Source organism: Sorex araneus, chromosome 3, assembly GCF_027595985.1.
Source record: "Sorex araneus isolate mSorAra2 chromosome 3, mSorAra2.pri, whole genome shotgun sequence".
NCBI lineage: Eukaryota > Metazoa > Chordata > Mammalia > Eulipotyphla > Soricidae > Sorex > Sorex araneus.
Window position 1 is genome coordinate 111,223,837 of NC_073304.1, and position 8,299 is coordinate 111,232,135.

Below are 8,299 nucleotides of genomic sequence, written 5' to 3' on the forward strand. Positions count from 1 at the left end.
GTTTTATATACTTATTAATTTTGGGGCCACTTCTGGCCATATGCTACCAGTTCAGTGCTTGAAGTTGCTTTGGTCTTGCTTGGAGTGCTGGCCCTCCTGCAAGCAAAGTACATGCTCAAGCCTACCCAACTACCTCTTGGCACTAAAGAGCAGACTTAAAGATTAGCAGGGAAGTGATTGGAGTTTAAGTCAGTTGCTGTGATGTGAAACTATGGGGATCGCTTTTAAACTCATTTGTCTGACAAAATCCATATGCAAGTCTTCAGACTGAAGCCTACAGTGTGTGAAATTGCTGTCTCTATCACCAATAGTCTCTCCCCACCCCAACCAATTGTCACTGAATTACTGAGTCAGGTTGTTATACTTCCAGATAGAAGTTTCAATAGAGAAGCAAGAGAGAAGGTGGAGTGCGACTACAAAGATTTTTGACTTTGGACCCTAATAAGTTTTATATGTGGTTCTTTTCCCTTTTTTCTTTTAAAGCAAGGATGCTCCCAAGCAGTGTTCAGAGCATCCAATAATCACTCTCGGCAACACTGTCTGGCTGTGTAGACCAGACATTTCAATGCTCACTCCTGTTACTATAGTGTTGCTTGGGTCCAGTCTTTCTGGGGGCTGCCAGGACCACTGTCATGGCACTCAGAGAATGCGATGAGAATCAAACTCAGGGTCTCTGTGTACCTAGCACAAACTGTAGCCCTTGAACTCTCTCCCAGTGCTACACGATTCTTCTTAGCAGTAAACCAGGAAATTAAGTTGTGAGCAGTGTACGTTCACCATCAAACTGTTACTTAAATCTTAAGACAATGATCTGGGAGTTCTGGAAAATAAGCTATCTTTTCAGATCACTGGAGGAAGTATTATAAATGTTACCGAAGTGTTTAACTATCATGAGCCCCTGCTATATCCTTCTAGACCTAGGAATTGGCTTCCACGGACAGGATTTTCTGGTGGTATATGTCTCTTTACATGCTTCACACTTTCATACTGGCTACTTTGTAGAGGAAGTTGTGTAACTGAAAGGTCATACTGTAGGATTAGTGTGTATTGTGCTTAAATACCGTGTGATTTGGGGCAAGCTACTCAGCCTCTTTGAGTCTTAGTTAGATCAACTTTAAAAAGAAGATAGTGCTCATTTTCCACTACCAATGATACCAGTGTCCTGCCCACTGGTGGAGGGATGGGCACTTGATCATTGTATGATTGAGACATAAACACGAAAATTTGTAAGTATGTAACTGTACCCCATGGTGACTAATAAAAATAAATGAATAAGTAAATCTAGAAGATAGAATGGAGTCACATTATATATTATATGACATTTTAACAACAAAAAGTTTATTTTTACAAATTTTGAGAGACAGATAGAAAGAGAGAGAGAATGAATAAAAAGCAATTCAAATAGGGCCTGGAAGAGTACAGTGGGTAAAATGCTTGCTTTGCACATGCCAGACCCAGGCTTGATCTCCGGTGCTCCATATGGATACAGAAGTAATTTCTGAATGCAGAACTAGAAGTAACACCGGAGCATCATTGAGCATGACCTAAAAACTAAGAAAAAAAATCAAAAATAGAAAAAAAACCAATTTAAATAGTAATGGTCATTCCATCACCATGTGGGCATGTCCTACAAAGATAACCTTCAGTTATTTTCGAATACGATTGTTATTGTTGAATAACAATAACTTGTCTAACGTTTTTTTGCTGGGGGTCACATTCAGTGGTGTTCAGACCATACTCCTGATTTTTCACTCAGGGATCACCCCTGGCAGTGCTTGGGGGACCAAATGGGGTGTCAGAGGTCAAACCCTGGTCAGATATGTGCACACCAAGCCCTGGGCCTGCTGTACTCTTTTTCTGGCCCCAGGAACTTAACACTGTTAGAAATATAGCTGTGTGTATGCCAATATTCTCAGGTATGTGGTACCACTTGTGGTCGAGTTTATTGTAAGATTGTATAGCAATCGTCCACATAGTTACTTACCAGGGAACGGGTATGTTGGGAAATTTTGATCCTTTGACCATTTCACTTAACTGAGAGTCCTATTCTGAGTATGAGGGCCAGTGTTGCTTCTCAAAGACTTGTTGTGAGGAGGTTTCACTGGACAAGAGTGGACACATAAGGGTCCCAGTTGGTGTGCGTGTTCCCTTTCAGGGGTAATATAATTAAAGTATGAAGTCAAATTTTGGTTTATTAGAACTATGGGACAATTACTGCTTTGGGAAATTGTGGGTATCTATGAGATGTGACCATCTATTTCCTTCAAGACTGAGTTATTATTTTACTAAGTTACTGTTTTACAGGACCTGGTATCCAAGTCCTTCACAAAGCACTATTTGTAATATTTTCAAACTGGAGAGGACTAAAATCTTCATCAAAGACATAATGGATAAATTACTAGTGAGACAATGCAGTGAATATACCCCTACCTACTATATGTCTGTGAGATGACCATTGTCATAATACTAGGTGGAAGAAGCCAGGAGAAAAATAAATCCTCTTTGTTTGAATCTAATTATCAGCACTCAAAACATGAAAAAAACTAACTTGTGAACGAAGTTAAGACAGTGACATTCGAAAAAAAAAGTGACATCCTTGGGCAATGTGGGTGTCTCTGGGTGCTTATCATTTTCTATTTCTTGATCTATGTATAAACAATGTGAAAAACTAATAAGCACTATGTTTATTATTTGTCAATTTATTATTTTGTGTGAATGCATACTTTAAAATATAACTGTGACTCTAGCTTTTTTTTACACAATTTTATGGAATTTTTGCTTTCTAGTTATGCTGTCTTTGAGGGAGACTCTGTTTTATGCACCTCATTCTAACTGTCCATAAAAAGTAGATAGAAAAACTTAGCAGCTTGTCAAGTTTTGGGGAGTTGCTATGAACCCCCAAACAGAGAGGCATAATCAATATCTTTGTAGTTATTGAGGCAAGTTCAATACTATGACCTGAATAAAACTATTTTTCTCACCAATCCTTGTCTATTGAGTATTGGACTTTGAGTGAAAAGCTATGAAACTTTGTATTCAATGACAAGAGCAAAGCAACATATGTCAGCGATTCCTGACTCACTCTGACACTGAGTTATGTTTTTTTTCTCTCTCTGACTGACATCCCATCCCCCAAATATTTCTTCCGTCAGTTACTCTTTATACCCAGATACAGTTTGCAGTTAACTGTGAGAGCTCCAGGGAAATGAAATTTAAATAATGATAAATGCACTTACTGACAAACTGCTACTAGCTCTCTGGTTCATGCTGCAATGGCAGTCTATAGTCATTAAGTTTAGGTATAGAAATAAGATTGAGATTGAATATCAAAATGCAATCAACTTTAACACATACCTAAAAATAATAACTTTTATTTTGAAATTTAAAGTAGAAAGAAGTAAAAGGCATATTTTATATTTATGGTATAGTCAGTCACCCAGAGGCTTTATCATAAGTCTTAACTGCACATCAACTGCACTTCACTGATACATCATATTTAAACATATGTGGAGGATACATGTTTTCTCCACCTTTTAACCCTTTCGAAGTAAGGTTCTATGCGCAGATGTCTTTCGATGGTTATTGGCTGTGGGTGGGGGACCAAAATCACTCCTGGGCTGCCCTATTATTTTTGGCAGATGACAGATGACCACCATCTCAGCATTTCAGTATGCAGCCATGTAAACACCAGGTCAGGAGGGAAGCTGGTGTCAGGGATCATCTGAAGACCTGTTGAGCTTTCTAATAAAATCAGTGAGCAATATTTATGTAAATAGACGTGAATACTTTTTTAGAGTTTCTCTTTTCTCTGGATTTCTCCTCTGGGGAAAAAAAACAGATAAGACTCCTTCCTCCAGTTTTCGTGAAATTTGCATATATGTGGATCAACATGGAAAGTTTCATGTTAAGTGAAATGAATCAGAAAGAGAGGGACAGACATAGAAAAATTGCACTCATCTGTGGAATATAAAGTAACAAAATGAGAGACTAACACCCAAGAATAGTAGAGATAAGTACCAGGAGGTTTGCTCCACGGCTTGGAAGCCGGCCTCACATGCTGGGGGAAAAGGCAACTCAGATAGAGAAGGGACCACCAAGTAAAGGGAGTTTGGAGGGCCAGCTCGGGATGGGAGATGTGTGCTGGAAGTAGACGATGGACCAAACATGATGGCCTCCTGGTACATGTATTGCAAACCATAACACCCAGAAGGAGAGAGAGAGAGAGGGACTGTGCCTGCCACAGAAGGGGGTGTGGGAAGGGGTGGGGGTGGCCAGAGGTATACTGGGAACATTGGTGGTGGAGGATGAACACCGGTGAAAGGATAGGTGCTAGATCATTGTATGACTGAAACATAATCATAAAACTTTGTAAGTCTAACTATCTCACAGTGATTCAATAAAAAATAAACAAATAAAATTTAAAAAGAGTATTCTAAGTTCACCATTGAGATCTATTGCACAGAAAAAATTATTTAAAAACTATTATGGGGGTTCTAGGGTTCTTCCCCGGAACTAAGACGGCTGTGCCTAGCGGGCGGTGCTGGTGAGGGGAGCAGGCGAGGCTCCCCAAGTCCTTGCCCTGCACCCGCCTCGGCGATGGCGCCCTGGCGCGGCTCTGGGAGTTGCTGCCACTTTGCAGGAGCCCCGGGTGCGGGGCGCAGCGCTGGCCTCCAGCGCCAGGCCGGCGGCGAAGCCTGCAGTGGACCCTCAGGAAAACGAAGCCGTGACCCCGAGTTCACCAACCGGAACCCCGGAATCTGGATCTCTTAGCCGTGGCTCGGGGAGAGCGGGGCTGGCGGACCGTGCGGCCGTCCCGCGAGTTCTGGCACAGGTTGCGTGTGGTGAGAACTCAGCATCATACAGAAGCCCTTGTTGAGCATCGCAGTGGCCAGGTGGTGGTGGCGGCGTCCACCCCAGAGTGGGCGATCAAGAAGCCCCTGTATAGCACTAGAACGTGGTGGCTCGTGAGAGTGTGGGCCGTGTGCTGGCAGGGCCTAGAGGCAGGCATCAACTTCATGGCCTACCAGCCCTCGCCGTGGGAGAGAGCGTCACACACGTTGAAACGACTCCAGGATGCCAGGACGGAAGGCGGCGTGGAGCTGAAGGCGCCCCGGAGGATCTATGAATGAACCTACAGAGGCCTGAATGAGTCAGTAGCACATGGCTGTGGCACCCCTCGGGCGAACATCTGTAACGGTTAGCAAGAGTCTAACCGTGGAATGTTATTTGTAATTAAGATTATTTTAATGAGTCTTTTTAATGATTCAGTTCTTCCCTTGTGCACGTGATAAAATTATCCGAGGAAAAACTGTTGCAGTTTTAACTTCTGAAGTACAAATGGAATGTTCAAAATAAGAATAAACGCTTATTATGAACTCTTTAAGAAAAAAAACTATTACGTGAGGGACTGGAGCGATAGTACAGCGGGTAGGGCGTTTGTCTTGCATGCGGCCGACATGGGTTCGATTCCCAGCATCCCATATGGTCCCCTGAGCACCACCAGGGGTAATTCCTGAGTACAAAGCCAGGAGTAACCCCTGTGCATTGCCAGGTGTGACCCAGAAAGAAAAAAAAAGGTAAAAAACTATTATGGGTTATTGACAATGCCCCTAGTTACCCAAAGACGTTGGTGGAGATGTATAAGAGATTAATGCTGTTTTCATGCATATTTCACAAAATTAATTCTATAACCTATACATCAAGGATAATGTAAACATTTAAGTCTTTCTATAAAAGAAATAGATTTTATAAGGCAACAGATGAGGTACATAGAGATTCATCTAATGGTTCTTGGCAATGCAAATTGGAAAGTTTTTTTTTTTTTTTTGCTTTTTGGGTCACACCTGGTGATGCACAGGGGTCACTCCTGGCTCTGCACTCAGGAATTACCCCTGGCGGTACTCAGGGGACCATATGGGATGCTGGGGATCGAACCCGGGTCGGCCGCGTGCAAGGCAAGCGCCCTACCCGCTGTGCTATCACTCCAGCCCACAAATTGGAAAGTTTTGGGAAAGGATTCACATTTCTAGATGTACTTAAGAACATTCATAACTTGGGACTGTATGACTGTTCAAAGGATTAGAGATATGCTTTGCCTGCAGAAGTTCCAGGTTCTATCCCCGGCACTATGTGGCTCCCAAGAAGCCCTGACTGTTGCATTGACAGCCCCTGGACTTTCTCTGAAACATCAGCTCTACATTAATGCGTTGTTGATTCGCTAGAAGTAGTCCCTGGGGACCTCGATAACAGAACTGAGGCTGAAATATCAACACCAACAGGAGCTTAGAAGTTGATTTTCAACCTTTAAGGAGAGCATTGAGGCCTGATGAAATAGTGAGGAACATGCAGGTTGGATTCTAAAATCAATGGGGCAACTTGGGCTTGAGTCTTCAAGAAGAGGGGCCCAGGGTGACTCAAATTATGAAGACCAGATGATTTGTCTTTAAATGTTTGTCTTGCTGTATAGATACGTTTCTCTGAAGAGCTGTTTCTCTTAAAATCTTAATTTTGGACCAATTTCATCTATCTAGAATATTAGAGGAGTGACAAATATTTCTCATGAGTCTGTGGAATATTATTTTGACCTAATCTCATTATAACTTACAAGCAAAAGTGATTTATTTTTTGAAATATTGAAGAGCCTATTGAACTAATATTATATAAATTTTGTTTGTAAAGCAGAGTTAAAGATTGAGAATGACTTTAACTTTGAAAGAAGTTTAATGTGCATGAAATTCTAACATCAATATTTGTTTCTACAGAGAAACCTTCTAAGAAAGGAAAATCAATCAATGTGACAAATGTGCCATCTGTTTTCAAGGAACTGTCATGGGAGTCAGAGAGATAGTTCAGGGGGTAAGGTGCTTGCCTTGCACATAAACTGACACAGGTTTGATATCTGAACTATGTGTGGTCCCCACCCCCTCCTGAGAACTGTTAGGAGTAATTCCTAACCACAGAATCAAGAGTAAATCCTAAGCACTGCTGGCTGTTCCCCTCCACCCCAAAAGAAAAACCATCATGGCACTCATCCTTCAGTTTAGCCTCGACATCAGACCTTCCCACGCAGTGTGAAGAGTGAGAAGACTAAGACCTTCGTGTTTTAGTCTTCCTTTCCAGATAAATAGACCTGCTCCAGGCCGAGCACCCCATCCCTCCTGCACTCTTATGCCAGAAGATTCTCCCCACTCCTGAATTCCTAAACAGCTGTGAATCTCCGTGTGGACTGGGAGGCAAGGCAGGTTGCTGCTACTCTCTGTAAAGGAGTGTAATGAAATTCCCAGTCCAGGAATTTTTACCTTTGTCCCTTTGAGACAGAAGGCCATAGAAGGGTTAACCACTTTATTTAGATGGCTTTAAAGCGTTTGCTTTGGAGAATTAATGGAAGATCAGCTGAAAGTTCATTTATAAGAGTATTAAAGGATAATTATGATGTAGTAAGTGCAGAGGGTCAAAAGGCATTATGATGAACACTTATAACACAGAGCTGGGGAGGAAATGGCTAAAATAGATTCAGTAATGCAGTATAGATTCAGTAATGCAATATACTCAGTAATCTAGCATTTCCCCACAAATACTACTATATGTGAAAATCCATCTCTCTTATTCTTCTCCTTGCTGTCCTCCAATTATTTATTATAACTAAAGGCACAGTAAGTCAATAACTGACCAGGTCATCTATGAACTCATCCCAGTAACTAAAAGTTTGAGGCAGTACAAAATAAGCAGCCTTTTAATAAAAACAAAATCATCATCATCACCATCATCATAATAATAAAAGACTTGGAGAAAATCTGCTTCAATCAGATTAGATGGAAAGCGGGTAAAGCTGATTACAGTCTTACTAAAGACAGTATTTGTTCTAAAAGAATTAATTCTTTTTTAACAAGTGTCATCTAGAAAAAAATAATAATGGGGGCACATGTTTTGACATTCTCAAACAACAGCTTTATTAATGCATAACACATGCATCAAAAAAATCCACCTTTTTTTAAAAAAAAACTTTTTATTAGTGAATCATCAGGAGGTACAGTTACAGATTTACAAACTTTCATGCTTGCATTTCAGTTGTAGAGTGGTGGAGTGCCCATCCCTCCACCAGTGCCCATTTTCCACCACCAATGGTCCCAGCATCTTCCCACCACCCCCACCCTGTCCTCTCCCCATCCCACTCTGCCTCTGTGGCAGGGCATTCCCTTTTGCTCTCTCTCTCCTCTTGGGTGTTGCAGTAGAGGTATTAAGTGGCCATACTGTTCGGTCTATAGTCCACTTTCAGCCTGCTTCTCCCATCCTGAATGGG

The 8,299-nt window shown here is 41.6% G+C and overlaps 1 pseudogene; it reads left to right on the top strand.

The window, feature by feature from the left end:
• Positions 1–4,304: 4,304 nt before the first annotated feature.
• Positions 4,305–5,129, top strand: LOC101538055 (39S ribosomal protein L18, mitochondrial-like; annotated as a pseudogene).
• The last annotated feature ends 3,170 nt before the right edge of the window (positions 5,130–8,299 follow it).